The 23,325-nt window shown below is 37.2% G+C and overlaps 2 long non-coding RNA genes and 1 pseudogene across 2 annotated transcripts; all 3 read right to left on the bottom strand.

Moving 5' to 3' along the window:
• Positions 1-3,553: 3,553 nt before the first annotated feature.
• LOC139132615 (uncharacterized) lies at positions 3,554-4,888 on the bottom strand. The gene is made up of 3 exons (XR_011552376.1): positions 4,251-4,888; positions 3,931-4,021; positions 3,554-3,612 (listed from the first exon to the last, which is right to left on the bottom strand). It is a non-coding gene; the product is annotated as an uncharacterized lncRNA (long non-coding RNA).
• A 2,262-nt stretch (positions 4,889-7,150) lies between these two features.
• Positions 7,151-8,053, bottom strand: LOC139133898 (uncharacterized). The gene is made up of 2 exons (XR_011552672.1): positions 7,914-8,053; positions 7,151-7,542 (listed from the first exon to the last, which is right to left on the bottom strand). It is a non-coding gene; the product is annotated as an uncharacterized lncRNA (long non-coding RNA).
• Positions 8,054-13,850: 5,797 nt separating this feature from the next.
• LOC139133708 (cytochrome P450 3A19-like) lies at positions 13,851-23,095 on the bottom strand (annotated as a pseudogene).
• Positions 23,096-23,325: the final 230 nt, after the last annotated feature.

Genomic DNA, 23,325 nt, shown 5'->3' with positions numbered 1-23,325 from the left:
AAATTTTGCGCAATTTCAAGGAAGAACCCGAATTGGCTAAAGTAAAACGGTAATTTCGAGGATCAATTTAAATCAACTTTCAGGTCTCATGGAATTTAAGTGAGATCATCATTTGGTGACGATTTATGATGGGCGCAGAACGGTATCACATTTCCCTCGGCCACGAATGCATCAGAACCGATAAACCCTTCGCAATTTCAAAACAGTGAAAACAGATCAGTCTTGTCAACACTTTTATTCCTTCAGGAACAAGCTATTGATATTTCACTGACCTGCGGCAATAGTGGGCGCGATAAAGCAATCATCACTGCATACCAATGCTACACATTTTGTGATGAGAGGAGAAACATTTGATATCTTGGAGACATAGAAGAATTGCCGAAATGGAAATATGTTATTCCACCTTTCCGAGGAATTTATTAAGGTAGGATACGCCTGGGAGAAAAATATTCGGACTCAAATTTTATCATTATAACACACCTCATCCGCAGTCTGTATTCTAATTCGCCAATTGATAGTCACGTGGGATGCGTTCTTTTTGTGCTGATCCACGTAAACAACGTCATCAGGCATCATTTGTCGGAACTGTTGCCTGCCAGGCATCAGTTCCGAAAAATGATGCCCGCTGACGTCAAAAAACATTGGCGCATGCGCGAACTGGAATGTAAACAAAGATGTCGTCTGCGGCCGAGCGAAAAACGATAGTCGAGAAATTTCTCGGTTTATCCTACTTTCTGAAGAAGAACTGAATGCTCTGGTTGCCAACAAGGACTCGAAACGAACGAAAACGATAATCAAAGGTGCATTGAACGTTTTGCAGAATTATTGCGATCCTGTCGGGAAAAGCTTTTTTGCCGAACCACTTCAACATCAGCTTATTACATCATTATTGCGACAAGTTTTGTGTATAGTATGTTCTTATGCAAGGCTACGGATGAGGTGTGTTATAAAACACATATTGACTGGCCATGCGGGCAACAGCATACGTCTTTAACCCCTCGGGCCTGTGAGTCACCCCCAAAAACAGACTGTTTCCCTCGGCCGTAGACCCCAAAAACAGACTGTTTCCCTCGGCCTACGGCCTCGGAAACAGTCTGTTTTTGGGGGTGACTCACAGTCCCTCGGGGTACAGACGTATGCTGTTGCCCTAATGGCCAGTCAATATGTGTATACTGTTCCATCCTGATCTACCAATTGTAAGGGCTCATTTTAAGCTCTTGGAGTATGAAAATTTTCACCACCTTAGTTTATCGAAAATCGAAATTTTCATTTTTCTAAATATAGAGTTAACACAGGGCTGGCTGCCATTTTGAATTACAAATGTCAATGCATTTTCATGTCATTTTCTGATAATTTGCACTTAATTGGACATTCTACATGAGGCACATACACTAGAAAAACTTGGCCAAAGCTGTTGAAAGTTGCTATGTCGACTAAATTTAAAGTTGTACATGTCATGTTATACTGCTTGAGTTGAATAGAAATTTGTCTTGTTTGATCAACATGTTGATAATGTTTCTCATTGTTCTTCACAACTCTTCTAACAACATTCTCAATCGTTTAATCAGATACCACCAAAGCTGGGAAATAATGGACTTCTCTTACCACCAAATGGCATCAAAATCGACGTCAAGCCAAGACTATGAAGTGGACGAGTGGTTTTTTTTATCAACATCACTCGTAAATTCCACTGCAAGAGTCAGCACTGAATGATTTTTATACATCTACATATTGGCTTTTAAACGATTCTGATTAACGTACAGCTAGTGATTGGGATGAAGTTTTTTTAATACATTTGTCGTTTGTCTCTTTAAAAGATTAAAATATTTTGGACCCGTGTTTGCTTACCGATTGGACTTGTAGTCTATAGTCATCGAATATATTTGTAAAATATTACTGTATCTCCGCTCTCTTAATACGAACGACAATTTTTGGAGTAAAATCTAAATATATCAAAACACTATTTTTCATTTGTATTTTTCTTCTTTTGAAGGCTTCATAATAAGATAATAATAATGATTTGCTTGGCAAATTTTTCATATGGTTAGAGAGTAGTTTTGATGAAAAGTTCCAAAAGGACAGGTTAACAGTCAATTCTTTGCTACACTGTATTCTGAAAAATTGTGAAGTGTATTTTGAACATTTTGCAACATGACTATAACAAAAAAGGGTAGGTGGGCTGGACAATTCTATAAAATATCAGCACTGGTAAAACTCAATAAACAATAGTGCACTCATAATATGGTAATCAATTAGTGCGCATGCCTCGTTCCTCGGAGTAGAGCCAAGGGCCCTATCGAGTGAGGGCGCTGTTTGACACAAAATCGAAACTGCTGCCGGAGCGCAAGACTTACCAAAATAGTTGAATCTTGCTGTTTTCTCCTTGAATTCAAATAAATAAACCTGGTTTAAGAAATAGGATGACAATTAAATGTTTTATTACCTTTCCGGACAATAGCTGCTTAGTGGATCAATGTTTGGAAGAAAAAACTCCACACGTCGGTAAAATTTAATCCAGTTCAAAAATACATATAAATTGTATTTTGCCACGTAACAATTGTGCATTATCTCACTTCTTCCCCGAATTAACCGGGACAATAAATAGCACACCATGGTTAGCGCGACACTGTTTTACTTTTGCGAACATGTATGGTTGAATACCCTGATTAACCCGATGCCAACCCGACGTGGAGACAATTGTTTTTCGTTTTTGTGTTGTTTTTGGCCTTTTTTAATTGTTGCCAATATCGGTTGATCCATTATTATTATTATTATTATTATTATTATTATTATTATTACAAGTTTAGGGGCTATAAGTATTATATAGAAATGTAATAACACTAGTTCATTGAAGCTCTGGGAATTCTGAAAAAGAGGTGTTGTTTATTTTAATTTTGTCAAAAGGGGTGACTTCTAATTGTTGTACGTGCAGTGCAGAATTATACATAATACTGTACAGAGAGAGGGACATTATTAGGCCAAGGAGTAATTAAATGCTTGTCGGAAAAGTGACACTAAGCAGTTTAAAGCGATACCTAGCAGGCCCAGACTTTTAACTTGTGTGCGAACTTTATGGATACACATTCAATCGGAAGCCACAGAACAGTGCCACAAACGGCAAAAATTAGAGAGGCACCTTTTTCATCATATAGGCAGAAATCAATGTATTATGCCTTATTTGTATTATACGGTGATTGTTTTAACAGCACAATGGCAAATTAACTGTAATGTTATTAAAATTACTTCAAACCATAACATAAATGATCAAAACAGGCACGTGCATATAGAATAAACATTTTTTTTTATTTCTTGAAGTGACAAGACTCAAATAAATTACATGTACCGATAACAAAGTTTCGGGCAAACATCTTTTACAAACTCTCTGAATATCAAAAGTAACTTATCCCACAAAGTTTTATTTTAAAAAGGGACAAATAAAGAGCTTTACAAAATATAGGAAACGAAAAGGAAAGGTACACAGAAACTGAAAAAAACAAATTGAAATGATCAAATACCTTTATTTTAAATACAATATGAAAATACAGACAAAATTAAAAAATGAGATATACTTGAAATCAAATGGACACCTGCAACTGCCAGGGTCGTTGTATTCTGTAACTAGATAAGCAAAACAAGGTTATTTACATCTGTACTTGTTAGTATATATACTAAATCATAATGAAAGCATTTAGAAGTATTTCATTCTTATATTTTCATGCTAAAAATTCAACTTTTCCAATGATATTTCATGTAAGATAAAACTGAAGGAAGTTTCATTTGAACATGTGAAAACATCCTAAAATGGTAAGTCATCATTACATATACTGGTCCATGAACTGAGAATGCTAATATATTCATCTGACATTCTATTGCTTGTACTCTAAAGATTATGGCAGGCTGCAAATTTTGAAAATATTGGCTTATACAGACCACAAATGTGTGCAGCCTGTTCATTCAGCTATGGGCATATTCTTGCTGTGGTCCTGATGACGCTCTTGCACAACGTTTGAATGTTTTCTTACTGAAACACAAAAAATAAAAAAAAGGATATGATAACTTTCTTTCAAAGAAGCAAACAGAGTTGTTTCACTGAAAGTAGGTCAAAATAATGTAGACGAAATACATCTTCTGTAGTATATATATAACACATAATAAATCTGACACTGAAAGCTTGAAAATCATGACAAGCAGAATACTGAACCTTTTACTGACTTTAGCAACAAAACAGTGTACAGTTGTAAAACACATACTTTACAGCACTTGTTCACATGATTTCCGATGAATGCCTGCCCGTGGTAAGAATGACGTCCAACACCAAATGACTGCAGAGCTTGGTCAATACCGCAGACTACAAAACCACATTGTTTTGGCAGTTTCGCTTTTACGTCTGTAGCTTCAGATATCTAAGAAAACAAAGATAAACACTGTGTTGTCTGGAAAGTATTGACTGCACTACAAATGTGCACAAGCCAAAATTCTGAAAATGCAGCATAGACATGACTGTGCACTTGAGATTGACAATGTTATTGCTTATCATCACAAAAATGATCTTACTTCTGGTATCAATATGCCATTTTCAAAGATGAAGGAGACCCTCTGAGATCTCAGGTTGCTAGACAGGTTATCTGTGGGTGTTCTCACATGATACAGGCTAAACAACATTACATGCTTATTTAAGGTAGTGACTCAGTTTCGTTGACACATATTTTCAATCAAAAGTTTCACATAGAAAACAGGGTCTCACACCCAACATGTGGTACATTTTCTAATAGGTCTATATTTGAAGAAGGTAAAAATTTTGTTTAGTTGTCAAAACATGCATTGGTATGTTTGTTTAAGTCAAAAACATGTGATTTTGAATTTTTTCACTAAAAAAAGTATAAGTAAGAATTGGCAGCACCCCTAAGTGATCTGTTAACGGCACTAGACAGCTGCATATACAGGGGGAAAAACCGTGTTTTGGATTTTTGAAATTCGCTTTTTTTCTGCACAGTGAGCCTTCGAAGTGTGAACTGTCGGATTTTCGCACAAATTATCGGCTTTTGTTCACGTTTGTCAAGTTATCGTCACTTCAGGGGGGTTTATCAAAATATAAGACACGGTTTTTCAGGTCTATTCATGAAGTGTTAGCATGCGAAAAATCGGGGAAATCCGCCCACGCGTCGCCGACTTACACTCTTTGAAGGTGCGCATACATAGCAAAAATCGGAACTGAGAAAATCGACGATTTGTGTAAACGTCCCATTTTTCACACAAAATCGCCGAAAAAGTCGGATTTTTGTGCGTTTCAAAATAAATCATTCGATCTCGGTCTAGGTTAAATATTGGGCATCAGGTTAGAGAATTTCTGACAAGTCCTAAACACTAGTTCGCCTAAAAATGATGAAAATTGTGCGTAGAAACGTGAGGCTGGTCAGCGTAAGCGGTGGGTACTATTTACACGATAAACACAAGAAAGATAATTCAGGGCATAATCTGTTTGTCAAATACGTATCTAGCTTATAATTATATTAACTGTACACTGTTTGGTAACGGTTAGAGTCTGGTTACAAGACGAGAAAAGTTTTAAAAACTCATACAGCCGGAATGGTTTACAGGTCGGCGTTCTGCCGACGACGCGCGCTCGCTCTCAAGCAAGCGCTCGACTTCCGTCTCACAGCCCGTAATTTATGCACGTACCAAGTGTGAAATGGTTGCCCAGTTCATTTTAGCGCCGATTTTTGTGCCTATAGTACAGGACGTCACTTGCTTGCTTGCTTGCTTTCGAAGATGAGACGACCAACTCTCGATGCTCTAAAAATTCTGTAGTTGAGAAGTTCAAGGAATGCGGGTAACTAGTCGCACTTGTTTTTGTGGTTTCACATGTGATCTGCTGCAGCCCTTTTGCTCACCATAAAAAATGACCGGCGTTTCGTGCGCTATTTCGCTTTCCACTGTGACATTATTATGGCCTCGGGTATGAAACCAAAATCAACTTCAGTTACACGTAAAAGCGATTCTTCATGACTTAAAATAAACGACTGAGGCGATACTCGACAGATTCACTCATTGTAAAATTGAAACGGCGACATATCGCGACACCCAGCGACACTCTCTTGACAAAGATAGAAATTGACCGGCAACGATCGTGAAGCGACGTTTCGCGTACGTTGCTGTGCTCTAGACCGACATAACAGTGTCGGATTGACAAATTGGACAAACCATACTTCCTACCTCCAAGTCCAAGATATGGGCTGCTGTTATAGAACCATATTTTCCAGTGAAGATTAAATAGATTCTCTTTGGACGGCAGTGTAATCTATAGCCCCGCGTACGATGCTATGTGTTCCGCTACAGCTAATCGCCCCGCTCACCACAGCCCTGCAAAGACCCGTACGCGTACGTAGGGTCGGTGACTTCAAATCCATTTTGGGACTTGACGTAAAAGCCAATTACTGCCGAAATTCAGCGTTCTTGGGCCCAAGTCGTATCCCTGCCTACCTCAGCTACTCGATCGCTTCCAAAAATGCCAGTCTTTTATTCACTTTTCGTAAATAACCGTCGATGTCGGCAACTCTCTCGCTAGCCCTGCGTACGATGCTGTGTGTTAGCTGTAGCGGCCAACACACAACATCGCGTCCATCAGCTTTCCATTTTGCTTCTTCGGCCCCCGTTTGCGTTTTCTACACTGCTTATACTGCCGGCAGTCATCAGCCATATGTTGGATAGCGTCTCTTATGAAGACGTGCGCGCATGCGCAACATGGTGCGTAGAAATTTACATAATCTCCTCAAGGTATAACGATAACGCTGACAGTAATCCGGACCGTTAAAACAAAAAGGAAATAATAACTCACGCAGTGGTTAGAAGGCCGTGTTTTCACTAAAATTTAAGACATTTTCCAGTACAATGTTACCTCACAGTTTTCTCTAATAAAAAGATCATATTTCAGGGGTTCAGAATATGAAATAATCACAAAATCGCTAAAATTTACAAAGGAACCTGAGTCACTACCTTAACATGGCAACTATTCCAGTTTGATAAAAAGTTTGACTTGGCTAGCAACTCACTGCCACTGAAATTAAGTGCGTCTCACAAGATTTCAAAATTATCACAAATCATGTATTTTTATTTTGTAATGTAGTTTGGTCTTCTATTAATAAATACTAACCTTCCTGTCAGCTTCTTCACTGAGTTCCTGCACTTTCTCCTGGGCTTTTTTAACTTTGCCCAAGGTCATTAGTGGCGGTCTGCCATCATCTTCACTGTTGTCGTCATCATCATCATCATTGTCACAGTCATCATCAGCAAGGAGAGCCTTTTCAACACTATCAGCCAAGGTCTTAGCTTCTTCTTGGAGTTCTTTCGCTTCACACTGTAATGTCTCGACTTGTTTCAACATGGCCACATATGTGTCAAATCCAGCAGGCTTGAGCACGGGTTCAACAATGTCATCATCTCTCTCCAGATGATCTTGATATCCAGTACTGCACAGCTAGCTTCCATCATGGTGAAAAACTTTTAAAACAAGCCAGGACTGATGTGCAACCCTGGGACTGCAACCTGTGATAAAATATAAGGGTTAGCACTTGTATCTTTTACTTTTAATGTATGACAATATCTTGTAACTTTCATACCTACCTATTTATGAAGAAAACACTACATAAAAATATACAACAACTAGATTGATCACAAATGCTGACATATGTGCTGGCTTCATTGTCAACTTGTTTTCTCATATAGCTTCACTAATAAACTTCTATTTGTGCACACCGTTATGACATAGTGGCATGCATACATGTAGATAGGTCACAGTGTGGTCTGTTGAACTGTTCAGAGAAAGGTAAAGTGAACTAATTGAAACAGAACAGAGCTATATGTTTAGTTGGTCAATGGAACAAACAACATAGTGGATTGAATTGATTAGTACATACTCTGTGCAGTGGTACATTGAAAAGTGGCTTTCTGACACTATTGTAGTGCTGCATGGCATGCCTTAGGTTTCCACCAGTTGAAAGAAATTCACTGTGACATTTTCTGATATCATCAAGGTTTCTCATCTTCATTGATGACAATAGTTCCTGCTTCAGCAACTGTGCTTGTTCCTTGCTGATCACACAGCATACGCAAAATATTTCCCTAAATTATTTCAATGTGAGGAAGACAAGGAACAAAAACTGACATAATTACTTAAAAACCTTAGTAGGTATAGACATGACTGGTGTTCATAAAGTCAATTTGATGTGCATGTGTGAACTCTTGGAGAGGATGTACCTGTAATATGCAAACTTATCAATTTAAAATATTTATTTCAAAGAAATTCATGGTTACGACATTTTGCATTGCCAGTATACATATTAATACTATGTGTAAGAATTCAATTGAGAAATAAATACAAGAATTTCTACAGAGGAAAACAATCATTTGTCAATAGCTTGCAAATATTTATCAAGATCTGACCCACTGTGTACCCCTTCCTTTAAATTTATCTGACTAATCAATGTTAGCTGTGAATGTCTTAAGTCAACGAAAAACTACAACAAATTATCATAATTGTGTTCTACAGCATATCATACACAATGCATGCTGATTATTAACAGACGCACAAATTGCAAACTGATAGGTCAAGGACGTACACATATAAATCATAGGTAAAACTGAAGTGTACACAATAAACTGCCTGTCCTGTCAGTGCCTCAACTTTTCTTATGTATAAATCATAGCATGCAAGTATACATTTCATACCATTTGGTCCAGACAATCCTAACTCTTGGCCAGATACTCATAATCTCCCATCATCCGTGCTAATAGTGTCTTGTCCCTGAAATAATTGTCCACACCATTCTAAATTAATGCCCATGTTTCTACACATCAATGCATTTTGTACATGCAAGAAAACAACTTTGCCTTTTGTACTATTTAATGTAGGTATCATATTTATGCTGCATAAGTTTGGTCAGATTTGCACATTGTTTTTCAGATTTTTGGATCAGCAGTATAATGCATGTATTAAACTTGGATAACCTATATGTATGTATCTTAAGTTCCAAATATTGTACCCTGACCCTTGTCCCCACCTAACTTTATCAAAATTTCACTGGTAGGTATTGTACCATGCCAGGTAAGTTTGCTAGACCTGAAGACAAATATGAACAAGATGCAAAAACAACAGTAACACATATATTCAGTAATATGTGATAACAAGATTACTTATCCACAGTCTTTCTCTACATGATCATAATAGAGTTTGCACACAATCCCAAAAGTCTGACTGCAAGCCTGCTGTCCCAATATTAATACTCATGTGCTTATATAAGAACAATCTAGAACTTTTATTGACATGCTAATTACTGTTCTAAAATTCTCTCTCTTACACAACTAATTAAATTTCCAGAAAATTCCAAACATGACTTATTAAATTCATGGTTGTGAGGTCAAGAAGGACAGTGACCTTGATGAGTGTGGGGGAAAATGACCTGCATAACATACCTCACTTCCAATATTCACATGCCATGCCTTGAAGTAACGCCGTAATTTCCTCTTGGAAGCCCATGTTGTTCCCATAGCAACTTCCAAATGAAGGCCAGCACCTGGAGGTATGTCAGAAGTGAGTCCCAAGATCTGGAGGATTTTCCTTCTTGTCCTTTTGTTGGTGTCTCACCTCCTCTCACTCAGCTGCAGCATCGCATCACCACCACTGACAATGTCTCTCCTCTGACTTAACTGCAACACCCTCTGACGTCTTGTCCTAGTGCTAGCTTCTGAGGTTGTTTTTCGTGGCTTTGGTGTATATGTTAAACAACATGGCTGAAAAAAATCACACCAAAATTGAAAAACCAAATTTATCTTTCAAAAGTATATGTGGGTGATAAATTCATGAAATTGGACTAGCTCATTACTTGATGAAATTAATTTGTTGAACCACTACCAGGTCACACATGTACTACAAAACCAAATAAATGTTATTACAAATACAAATTTACAAATTATCATATTCCATGATAACTTTATCAGAATTTACTCCAAAATCTAACTGTTTATTGATATGTGGGTATAGATCAGCAAGAGTAATGCAGGTAAAAACTCACCTGGCCCTTTGTTTTAACCTTTATCAAACTATCATCACTTCTGTTTGCTTCTATTTTTTTTCTTGACAAGTGTTGTTGCCATTTCTTCATACTGGCAGCATATGCACCGCTGATACATTCTGCAACATAATTTCTGCGGCCTTCACTGCACATATATTGTTCTGCCTATCCCTTGATGTTTCATCATTTGATGTCTCGGTATTGATTGTGTCAGGAATGGGACTGGAGTATGGTGGCTTCTGATGGGAAATGGGCTCACTGACGAGAAGCAGTGGTCTCCAGCAATTGACTGGTAAACACACCGTTCCGTGTTGTGTTGCAGATCTTGCAGTGGCACAACTGACTTACAACCGACATTCCCATAATCACATGTGACTGTGGCATTTGATAGCATGTTTGCAAAGGCAATGGGGGGACTTACAATAGATTCACACATAATAGAGAGACGGCACACAGGACAGGATGAAGAAACTTGCAACCACTGACACAAACATTCAGCACAAAACACATGTGGTCCATCACACAAAAGTTGTATTGGTCCATCTATTATGTCTTTGCAAATGGGACACTCCATTTCTTCAATGAGATCATTGAACCTCTGTCTCTGCAAGGGAATGAATCTTCTCATCTTTTTTTCCTGCCCTCTGTTTTACAGCTGCTGTTAGATTTGTACTGCCATGAGTTTCACTCTGTAGTTTCCCCGTCTTTCCTGTCTCCTTGCCAGTGATACCAGAAATGTCACTGCCTTGGTATTGACTTGGTCTGCCCCTGTTTTTACTGTCTTTCTTTTTCTTTCCTGCCTTACACAATGCATCACACACCGCACATCTCCGTACTCTACAGTGTCTGGACCATTTCACTAAGTGTGTCCCTGGCCGATAGGTTTTGTTATTGCTTTCTGCCTGCTGCCATGAAGCAATGACTCTCTTACAGAGACAACAAAATTGGACGGGTGAACGTCAGAATGTCTTCACTAAAACTGTACTCTGAAACAATTCTTTACCTCCACGATAAATTGGAGCATGGATAACTTGTGCCATTTATTTTCCGTGCCCAAATACGACACCGGTTTTTTAGCACACGAGCATGAAATTCGAATGACATTTTCACAGTCTAGGCCAACAGACGATTGAAAAAGGCGCCAGAAAATATGCCAGTGTGTAAACAACCCGTTACCAGGGAGACATGCGTGATGGTCCGAAAAACTATGCTCAACTGCAACGCACATATGGACGTAAATAAAAAACCCACACGCATAAAAAATAAATCACGCCATGAAATGTACAGATTAAATCACTGCGGACACGGTGAAATCGGTTTCAATCTTGTTAAAATTGATTTACTTAAAATCTGAACCTCGTAAATTACACAACACATTAATGAAAATACTTACAGACCGCCATGCTTTATGTTATCAAGTTTTCCGTGCTAAGAAACTTCTCCTGCAAATGTCTCGAGGTCAAAGGTAAACTAGCGATAAACATCCAGCTATGCTGAGTATGCCACCTTATTAATTGAGAACAGCTTTCAATATCACATTTGAATGCATTTTTTAAATGATTATGGGTCAGAATTCGAGGAATAACACGCGCACGGCGAGCGATCGTCTCGGTATGCACACAATACAATGGCCGCCATCACTGAGAGTGCGTTCGGCAGTTCGTTATTTGTTTGCTCAACCTAAGTTGCCAAGTCGGCCGCGCCGGAGCGAAGCAAAACACAGGTGACGTAGTCTGCCAGTATGAGCATGCGCAATTGAGCCTGGGAGCGCGAGAATGTGTATAGTAGTACCGTAGAACTGTCTCGCGCTATCATGTCGTTCAGCTATAAAATGTGTGCATGTTAACAGAAACTGGAATTACTGCAGAGAATACTTTCCAGGACATCACATGTAAGTCTCTTAGGTACCAAAGAGGACGTTTAGGAAATCCTTTCAGAAAGTTCACGCAGTCTGTGGCCATTTTGTGGAGTATATACGTACCTGCACTGGCTGCAGCGTATACAGTATTTCTACTGTACAGTGCACATATTGCCGGAACATATGCGATGGAATTTTGCGTTTCACGTCGTTCAATCATTCAGATGGAAATACCGCCCTTCTCAAAACTTTGAAAAAAAGGGTGACAGACTTTGGAATGCTAACTCTTGTATAACAATGACGTAATTTAATGAGAAGATATTTGTATTCGAGCACGGCTACAGTTTTTGATTCGAGAACTCTCATCATGGACCATGGTTGTATTCAACAATCGAGAGGGCTAGGGTGAGTCGAAGTTTTTCCTATGTCCATGTAGCACTTGTGCAAAAATAAGCGAATCCACAGGCCTTTGGCGAATCAATAAATGCGTTTTTCACCAAGCTGAAAGGTTGAAAGATGCGTCCGTCACTTTGGGACGAGCTAGATAAATGCAGTCAAACCAAACTGGGCACAGAAATTTGCCATAATATGACATTGTTCTGGTAATGGTTACCATGGCAACTCGAAACATTAAAATAAGTCTGGTTTTTGTGTTCTCTGACCCGAACACCCCCAATAGATAATTTTCATATCAATCAAAGTAACGTTTCATGGGATATTAGAAAAACTGAAATTTTCAACCCCTAAAATGGTTACCATGGAAACATGGGGCAGTGAATTCGATATAATATTTGGTCTTTTCGACCCAAAATACCCATATGATGAAATTTTCACAGAAATTGAACCTATTATTATTCGCGTTATTATTTCTATATAATACTTATATTAATTATTATTATTAATCCTTATTTAAACTCGATAGCCCCATTGGTGGAACACCTCTTTTCATTTAGGTCGAATATACAAACAAAATCATACAGCACCAACTTGAAAACACAAAAAACACAGAAGTACAAATATAAAAAAACTACGAAGAGGCATCAGACAAGTAAATAGAATACAGGAAGTTGTTTCAAGATTTCTTAAAACTAGTTAGTGACTCGGAGTCCCTGATTGATTTGGGGAGATTTTAATATTCATCCACACCCACAACAGACAAGGTGTTTTGATAAAGAAGTGTACGTGCTTTGGGCACTTTAAGGAGGTTCTGATTGGAAGAACGAAGTGATCCGGAGGGGATATAATTATTTAACATACTGGTTATATAGTCAGGGGTTAGATTGTGAGTTGCTCTGTAAATTTGGGCCATACGGTTGAAACGGAGTTTCAAGTTAATCGGCAGCCAATGAAGCTGGGTATTCATTTGATAAGTGGAAAGAGCGCCACTGTCAAACCAAGAGAATGAACTTCACCTTCTGTTTCCGTACACACATCACATACTATTCCCTGGGTCAAGATGAAATCTTTTTAAATCTACGAAGACGGTAAGAATTTGCTGAGACAAATCTACGTATCTTATATATGGTCATATGTGTTACTTAATTTAAAGATTATATCGCGCAACAATATCGGCAACATTTTAAAAACTCTCCTTTCAAATAATCTTATATGGGAACTTCGTTTTGCTGGACTTAAAATAATACACAGTTAAATACAACGCTAAAAACTATTGCTTGTATAGAATATTTACGATACAGAATGAAGAAAAACATCCAGAAACAATTGTCCGCAACAGATACGTAGATATCCCGTATTATAACATTCCTAAAACTATCAATTGATCACTCAGTAATCATTCTGATCAAAGGCACAACAGCTTTTATTTTATTCCCAATTGTATATTTCTGAAACATGTTCATAAAAAGTAGCAAAATACAAAATCCAGATTGGAGACTACTTTTTAAAGATAACAATATCTTCCTCGTCTCTCTGAAGAAATAATTTGCCGTCTTTCTCGTAACAACATTCTTCTCTCATGAATGCCATGTAGTCACTGAGTTCTCTCTCGGAAACGTTTTTTTTTTCTCGAAAATCAATAGTGTACGTCAGCAAATCCAGTATCATATTTCCTTCTCGGGATTCTTCTTTGAAACATTCATCGGCTAATAAGGTGACCCTATTATAGATGGTGTTTATTTCGACGTCAGGTAGTTTGCCTTGTATTTGAAGATATCGGGATGGGGTCACGTCTTTCAATGGTTAAAAAGAATTCGTGAGTGATGTCGACATGCAAATAGCTGTCCAGGTCATACTCTTGGCTTTACGGTGAGTTTAATGCCAGCCGGTGGTGTCAGAAATCCAGTCTTGCCGAGCTTTGGAGGTATCTAATAAAAAGGTTGGGGAAAAATTTCATTAATCTCTGAATAAGGCAGAGAAAGATCATTGCCATAGTAATAATATATCAACAACAATGAATATTCACCATCACCACAATAATCTTTCACTTGTAAATGGAGACTTTACAAACTGAATACTGTGCATAACAACATGTTTTGGAGTGAAGAACAAAGAATTATGCTTGACATTAAAACAAAAATAGTGAAAGTTTCATCAAAAGTTAGCATGGCTGGCCTTTTTATGGTAAATGTTCTATACATGTTTCAAATTAATTACATGGTGACCACTATGTTATGCAATCTACATCTATGTGTTAGCTGGTCGGAACAGCGAGCTCAAATTGTCCATACCCCAGTCTCCGCGCAAGGTTCAAAGTTGAATCTCTTAAAAATACGGGCCAAACCGATCTTAGCTTCAAACATGACAAATTTCATTCCAATACAGTTACGAGGACCAACTCCAAATGGCAGCCATGCGTAAGGATGACGTTTCTCTTTCTCTTCCTTGCTAAATCTACAAAAAATCACATTATTTTGCAAATAATATCGACATTTTTGTGTAAGTAGATTTCAACATCTTTCTAGGTGCATAATATGATTTGCATTTCATTTCCTGTTGTATTCAGATGCAAAATATTTCCGTCTTTATCATAAAATGATAATACTTTATATACTGTCATTGAATAACACTGGATGAGCTTCGCAGTCACTAATATTTAATGTTTTTGATCGCTTGCTTGATAGACTAGTTGTAGGTTTCAGGTATTTTGAAGACTCAGCTATGACAACAGAAATGTGGAGCAATGGAAATAACTTGTGATGTGAGATCTAGCCGCCTGCCTTTCGGGGATGAATTTCTCCGGTTCAGGGTATATCTTTGGATCATGATGGATTACATTGATCGGTACGGCAATAATCATTCCCTTCGGAATGTGAATCCCAGAGATTGTGACATCCTCATTACACTCTCGGTCAAATCTGTAGGGATAAGATATATCATAACTTTAGCAACAACTACTCCTGAACATGCTAACATGTGTACGCATGAAAATACACCAAGTAATAATCGTAAGGAATTGCTATATTTAAGTTTCTTTTCTTTGTTAGGGATTCTCGATCATCGCAGGCACAATGAATGTACAATTACGAATCTGTTTTACGATCTTGGCCAAAAAATACATCGTCGAGATGACGATGGTAATTATCATGATCACTATCATCATCATCATCATCATCATCATCATCATCGTAGTCGTCGTCATCGTCATCATCATCTCTTTATCAAAATTATTATTATTATTATTATTATTATTATTATTATTATTATTATGTTCGTTGTTGTTGTTGTGTTGTGTTGTTGTTAAATAAATAAAAGGAACGTAGGTGATTTTTTAGTCATAAAGAGTTTTCCTCATTTTTACTTGTAATAAATTCACTGTGCATGATAGTTTTGGTGATGAACGTTTGTGCTAGCCAACAATGAAATATCGTTTATGAAAAACCAAATCAATGCAAGACAAAAATTAAAGTGTATTCAGTTATATTTTGCACACGCTCACAAACATGCAAAAAAGAGCCATGCAATTAACGTTTATGTTTTTCGTTATTGGTGTTGACGATAGTAATACAAAAAATGACAGTCTAGGCCTAGACAGTAACTATTACATTCAATTAAGGTAAAGGGCGACGAATTCGGACGCGCACACGCTTTAGAACGTTTCTGCGCAGATTTAACTCCAGCCTGCCGCAAATGGGTTATTTTGTAGCGCATGTATTTAACATCACCTGTCATTGTTGAAATTGCGCTTATACCTAATTTTTTGACCCAGTGTCTTAGAAATACATGTGACCTATAACCTTGTCATATTTTGACCCCCTAGGAAGCTGGTTTTTATTCAGTATGAGCGAAAAATTAACATTTCTCTCACATTTATATGGTGCAAATTACCCATTCACCTGGAGATATTGTAAAAAGTAGCGTGGTGACCCCCTTTTATTAAAAGTGTAAACTAAATGGTATTATGTCAGGAGTTTATTCGCCAAGTTTGGTCAAAATGACACCATTCAAAGCGACAGGAAGAAAGTTCGAAAATTATGTAGTGATATAATTTCGATATGGTCATTTTGTAATCGATACTTATGTTAAAATTTTTTCACAAACATCATGAAAACTATACATTCGATAGATATGGATCTTAAGTTTTGGTATTTATTAAAATTAACTCATTCGCTAAGCGTTTTATGATTGCTTTCTTTAGTTTAAGTGAATTATATCATTTTTATTTATTTCTAACGACGCCATTTTAACGTCCGTTTCCATGGAAACAAGCGTGGTGACCCCCATTTTTTATTTCATTTTTGCACTTGCACAACTTCCAAGAATATTTGTGCAAAGTTTCAAGAAAATGACACCACAACTTAATTTTGACGTACTTCGTAGTACTTCACCTTAAGGATTTTTCGCCTGGATCTTAATAATGAACGCTTTTTCTAACCTTATGCCAGGTGGATACATCTTGAGAGTTTCACAGACAACAAATCCAGATACGGCATCTTAGACACCGCTTCGTAGGTAGGTTCATCGTTATCTGCCATTACGTCATCGATTTCAGCGCACAGCTTCTCCTGAACGTCTGGATTGGTTGCCATGGAGTAGGCAAGAAAACTCGTGGTCTCACAACCACCCAGGAAGAAAATTAATGAGTGTAAAATGGAAATATTTTAGAGTGATGAAAGCTTGAAAGATCGGTGATTCAAAGTTACCACTCCAAAATAATGAATTATTTGTTTATAATTTTGTAAAATAACAGAATTGGCACAATTACGGAAAATCAATGTTAGGAGTGGCTAATTCTCTATATACCCTTCAACTCCATCCACAATGGCAAGCTGAAAACAATGACAATATAGTATTACTGTATACCTTGTCATTGCATAAACTCATACCGTACATTAACATAACTACCAAACCGTTGATAAAAATATCTTGTGGAAATCACTGTATAAATATGTTTCTGAAACAAAAGTGTAATCATGAGAACAGATTAAAAAACATTTAAAGGTAGGAGGCGCCTTGAAATTGAATGGCTTAATCTTTGCTCAAATTTTCCTCAGTGAAGCTTTCGACTTTTTTTCTACCAATAAACATCAAGGGTCACCCTGCAAAATTTTTAGTAGAGAGGCAAATTACCTCAGATTGTCCGATATTTTAAATTCAAAATTGCCGCCATCCGGGGGTTAATGCTATGAGAAAACAGAATTTCGAATTGAGAATAACTAAGAGGGTAAAAACTTTTCTTACACCAAGAGCTTTAAAATGGACCACAAGTTATAGATCAGAATAGAATGAATAAAATATGAAAGCTTGATTATCTGTCTGCGAGACACATTCTACCTAAATAATGACGAACAATGTAGCTTGTACACCTGAAGAAAAGTTGGTCCTAAATGTCTAACTATTGTAATCTGCTTGTCGTAGAACATCTTCAAAAACAAATTTAAATAAGAGCAAAACTCATTGTCTGTTGGTGAGGCATACCTCTTTAGGTAGGTATGTCTGCTTTTCATCTAGTCTAACACTCTTACCTGTGCCAGCACCTTATCGATTGTAAAACCTTTATGGAAATCATGTGTGTCTAATTTTCCATCTTTCACAAATTGAACTCCATTCTCGTCTTCTTCTGCTGCATTTTCTTTGATGTATTGATCATAAGCTTCGTGGGAGTCTACATTCGCTGCAGGAAGTCGACTTTCTGGTAAAAAGTAGGTGTACATGTATATGTTAACAAGTCACAATTAAAATCATTTAAAGCCGTTTGAAGGATTCAGTTTCTTTATCTGAGAGACTCTTTGATTTCTGCCTTTCACTGTCCTGCTCTCCTTTTTAACATTCGTATTCAATTACATTTTAGTGTAAATGGTAATGTGAATTGCGTTTTGTAGCTTTTTTACAGCCCATACGACTGACAATCTGAATTAACAGACTGCTTCAAGATTCTCAGAATCTACTTTTCTGTCAGGGATAAACTTGAAGCCGGGGTCTTCGAAATATAATCCATACCTTCTCTGACGGATCTTGGTTCTTCCGTATTTCGATTGTGGTTTCGGTTAAATTCAAAAAGTATTCAGTACTCTCTTTGAGAAAAATCCGATGTTCAGCCAGTTAAGGATTGGTGTCAGAAACGGTAAAATGACTGCCGTTGGATAAAGATATTCAACAGATTAGTAGCTCGAAAAGTTGAAGGAATGGTGGGGGGCATGACATTCAGAACGTATTATGCATATTTGATTAACCATGATCATGTTTGCTTGACTTAAAGCAAATATACTGATTATTGAATGACATACAGAAGCATGATTTTGCAAATGAAAAATGAAAAACGATTCGAAATCTAGTGATCTGAACAAGAGCTCGGGTTGAACGGACTCATGAGCATGCGCAATAAAAGCGTCCGCAGAGCTTGTCTATTACATTACAAGAACTTCAGCGAAATAACCATAGGATAACATTGCAAAATTAAATACATTTTCCCAGTATTTAGCAACCAAAAATATCCCTCCATTCCTCAAATCCCTTCAATTTTTTTTTATGTTGGCAACAAGACACCATAGGCATCGAGCGGGAACCATTTTGTTTTTGTACTTTCACTGTGAAATTACAAATGTAGTTAGGGAACTTTCCAAAACTGATGACGCTTATCGTGCATATCCCGATGTTTGCCGCAAACTACCATGGGTGACATTCTACGGTAAAGGTCATCGGGATGGAACGATATGGACATGGGTATGATAAAATTGATGATGATGATGATAATTGTTGATGATGATGATGATGATGATGATGATGATGATGATGATTGATGTTGATGATGATGATTAATGATGATGATGATGATGGTGCTGATGATGATGATGCATCTAGGATTAATATGCACGAACATGGCCAAACTAAGATACGCAACCAGTAATAGTATCGTTCGCAAGAAGTAACGAAAGGCTACTTAAAAACAGCTATAAGCACTGGATTATAAAAGCCAGAGGAAAAGGCTTCCTTGACATGCTTGACGAAGGGTGGTTAGGTTGCTCTTGTGAGTTCACATCCACTCCAAATCCAGCACTGCCAATACTATCAACCACATAGCCGCCAAAGACGCTGAGGTAATTAAAAATAAACTTACTTCTTAATTGCAGTAAAGACCAGCATTTTACCCTTGCACTACTGAGTTTGCATCTTTAGTATATAATTTGTCGTTTACCGCAGAAAATTATGTTCAATAGGTGAAATTGTGTCAAACATGCGTAGGTAGCAAGCTATTTTTTTTTCTTTGAACGTTTCCTTTGATTTTCGGAATTCCTTGGCAACATGCTTTTCTTACTGATATACCCTCCCCCACATTCAGTAGTAATATACGCCAATTGTAATTTTAACATGTCACTACTTTTATATATTTATTTTTCTTACAAAGAACATATGCGGCATATATGATATTTTTGTATTTATGCATTGTAAAACATGGGGTAATTCATGTGTAAAACTTTTGTGGAGGAAGAAAATAGTGAAACGGACCAAATATATGTCTGTCGGGCCGTTGAACATGTACTGTTCGCTCTTATGTCTTAATTTTCTTTACTTTATGAGCGGCTACGACAGTTGTTTTTTCGAGGAAATTCGACGGAAAAAATCAATGTTCTTGTATTGAAACTCGGGAACTCTATTCCTCACTGACTGTCAGAAATGACAACTTACTTTTTACATTGAACTGTTTTTCCTTCTTTGCAATGTTTACCAAGCACTCGTATCATGGTGGTTGCAGCAATGTTGACAATAGGAGACGTCTGTAAAGATACTGTTTTTTTATTTTATTTTGAAAAGTGATTGAACCCATTGTCTTCGTTAGACAGCTACTTTCATTGTTGACAGATTGAGACTTTTCTAGAGTAGACTTTTTTTCTTTGCAGTGGCCATTTTTGAAATAGTATTGCATGGTATATTTTCAGACTGACGCGAGCTACAGTATTCCCTTTATCCCGACGTTAGCTGTAGTAAATGAACAGAATACATATTTCAAGTCGTTCAAATGTATGTTCTCATCTCTTTCTTCGTCTATCCCTTGTGTTGTTATAATTATTAATTACTTCTTGGTTTAAAGGGATATAGTCGTCGGAACTGCGCTCAAAGGTCGTATGGGACCCATACGGCCCATGGCAACAATGTATTCAAGGCACAATGGTGATTTGTTGACAGTTAAAACATGTCTGTCATAATCTATCATCGTATAATTTAAATGTTGCAGCTATGATGATGAGGTGCATCTTGATATCGTGCACGAAATACATTGTTTGTAAACAAGAAACTCGCACAGGCGCAGTTCCGACGACTATATCCCTTTAAGTCGGGTGAGCAGTTGTTGAATATTATATCCACAGCATGACCTCTCCATAGTGATACATAACGCTGTCTTTTTTTATCTTGTCAGAGATACCTAGGTTTTGTGATTTGAAACCTGTATTATCAACCGTTATTGTCTTTGTTTATGTTTTATGCATCTTTATTGTGCAAAACGGCTTCTCATGTATTTGTAATTGTAGTCTGCAAAATACGGTCTGCGATTTAGTACGTCTCAGGTGTTACAAATAACAACACAGCAAAAGTTTATGAAATTTCAGAATTCTGCAATAATGACTTTGCAATATTATATTATGATATTCGTTTTTAACTTTAAACACGTATTTCGTCCTATGGGAAGTTTGATGGCCCGCTGTTTTGCGTCGTTGGCGTAAGTCATCCTACGTGAAGTTGAGAAGAACATAAAGAACATGTGGCCTTAAACTTCTTATTTTCGCTTCGCTGAAAGCTGGAGTAAGAGTGTTTCTCTGTTTCTGTTTCTCATCCACAAGAGATATCAGCGCGTGGTTGAGGGGTTTACTGTCAAGTGGTAAACGCTGAAAAGAAAGATGCAAGCGTTGTTGAACTATAGAATGTTTGCCATTTCGTTGCATGTATACCAATATAAGATTATATTACGTAATCAACCTTAAATGATTGGTTAGCACTAGGTCAACACTAGTTATTGGACGCACATTGTTGATTTGACAATGTGATTTGGAATACTCTTCTATATTCTTTAAGACGCGCTTATCCTTGGCAGGTGTTTCACTATGTTCACTTCTGTGAAGCTACACAGGTTTCCAATACTATTCAAAAATTTTGCAGTAAGTTTATCAAGTGTCCATTGACTACAATTTGACGTTCCTGTGATACCATGCTCATCTTTTGACGTTTAGTGTCATCTTGATACAACAAGCGAAATCATCAATTATACAACCTAATACTTTACACGAATGATTAAATAAAGGTTCACTGAATCATGAAATTGAATCTACGCACTCTTCTGTTGTAAAAGGAGGTGAAGAGCTTGACGCAAATCTGCTTACACATCTCAGAGTCTACCACTTCAAGCACTGGTTGACGCCCTTCGTAAATCCTAAGTGAATTGATTGCAAAACTTTAGTTATGTTGGAATATTTTTAAGACATTAAATAGAAATAACAGCAAGAAAGATATTTTATAGTTCGCGTTTAATGGACGAACCGGGGACATAGAATCCTTAGAGATCTGGGCAAACAGGAAGGAAACAATCCCAATTTATTTCACAATTTATTTCACACCCTTACAAACGGCAAAATTACTGCAAGACACATGTTGTAGTGTTTCGCGCCGACAGGATCTACCAGTGTGCGTACATTGATAAATGTTTCAACATGACAGCTAGAAAAATATTGTCAAGAAGGGACGAAACACGTGTTTAAAGTTAAAAACGAATATCATGCATTGTTGCCATGGCAAAGACTGACTATGGAAGACTGACTTATGGGGTGGCGCATTGTCCTGATGGACCAAGTCATCTTTTCTCAATTTTTGTAGCCTCCCGTGACTGCCTCAATAGGTTAGAATAGTACTCTCCATTGATAGTTTGTCCCTTTTCTAGGTTGTCAACTGAAGAGTTGAAATAAAATGCAAACTAAGCTTCATTGATCTGGCATCGCTCCCTCATAGTTAGGCTCAAAACTTTCATCCACCCCTCGTAAGATATATATATATAGATATATATATATATATATATATATATATATATATATATATATATATATATATATATATATATAGATATATTTTAATTAATAAATTTAAATTGACTAAGACAATGATGGATTTGTGAGTCTCACCGTACTCAACTGAATTAAATTTCCTACAAGTGGCCATGGTGTTGGTCCGGGAATACCCATTTTCCGGAACATGGAAAATGGCCATCTTGCATACCTATGATATAGATTACATAAACCTTTTCAAGCTGTTACCTATTGTTTCGAAACCTTTCACTGAGTAGATCTAGTGCAGGTAGATCGACAATTTATTCTGTTAAAATCGAGTTACTGGGGTGTTTAATTCGAATAAGGTATTGCAGACTTCACACTCTTTAGACAAAGAGCACGTTTTCGAAAATGTCACATGCTAACTCTGTCGGACACATGGCATTGATGGCACTGCATTTGATGACGAGTGTTTTAACCCGGCTCTGTCGGGCCTAAACTCCTATATATACAAAGCGTAAACTCTGGTAGATAAGTCAGGCCTGAAAGGGTTAATGTTGGCATACAGTAATATTCACAGGACCTGGAATTCAACAATTTTGTTTGGTTTTCTTTAACTTACAGTTGGATATGTATTGTCCAATACAATATTGCTGCTGCTGTAATTCACGAAAGAAAAACACCACCGGCAGTAGAGCCGTGTTTGTGGCTTTGGCCATGACCTTAAAAGTCTCCACTACCATTGTATCTGCCAATATTAACTGTTTCAATGGATCAAACCGACAAAGAGAATGTACTGCGGCATTTTGTAATATGACGCATTTTGTAACAACTTACGCAAAATGTAATAAGGGTACCAGCATTTTGTAATAAAGTATTGTTTACGCGATTTGTAATAATAAGGGTATCAGCGTTTTGTAATAAAACGCGTTTTGTAACATTAGTTAACGCATTTTGTAATAATTATAAACAT

Source organism: Ptychodera flava, chromosome 5 (genome assembly GCF_041260155.1).
Source record: "Ptychodera flava strain L36383 chromosome 5, AS_Pfla_20210202, whole genome shotgun sequence".
In the NCBI taxonomy this organism is placed as follows: Eukaryota; Metazoa; Hemichordata; class Enteropneusta; family Ptychoderidae; genus Ptychodera; species Ptychodera flava.
This window is presented reverse-complemented; position numbering and strand designations above follow the sequence as displayed.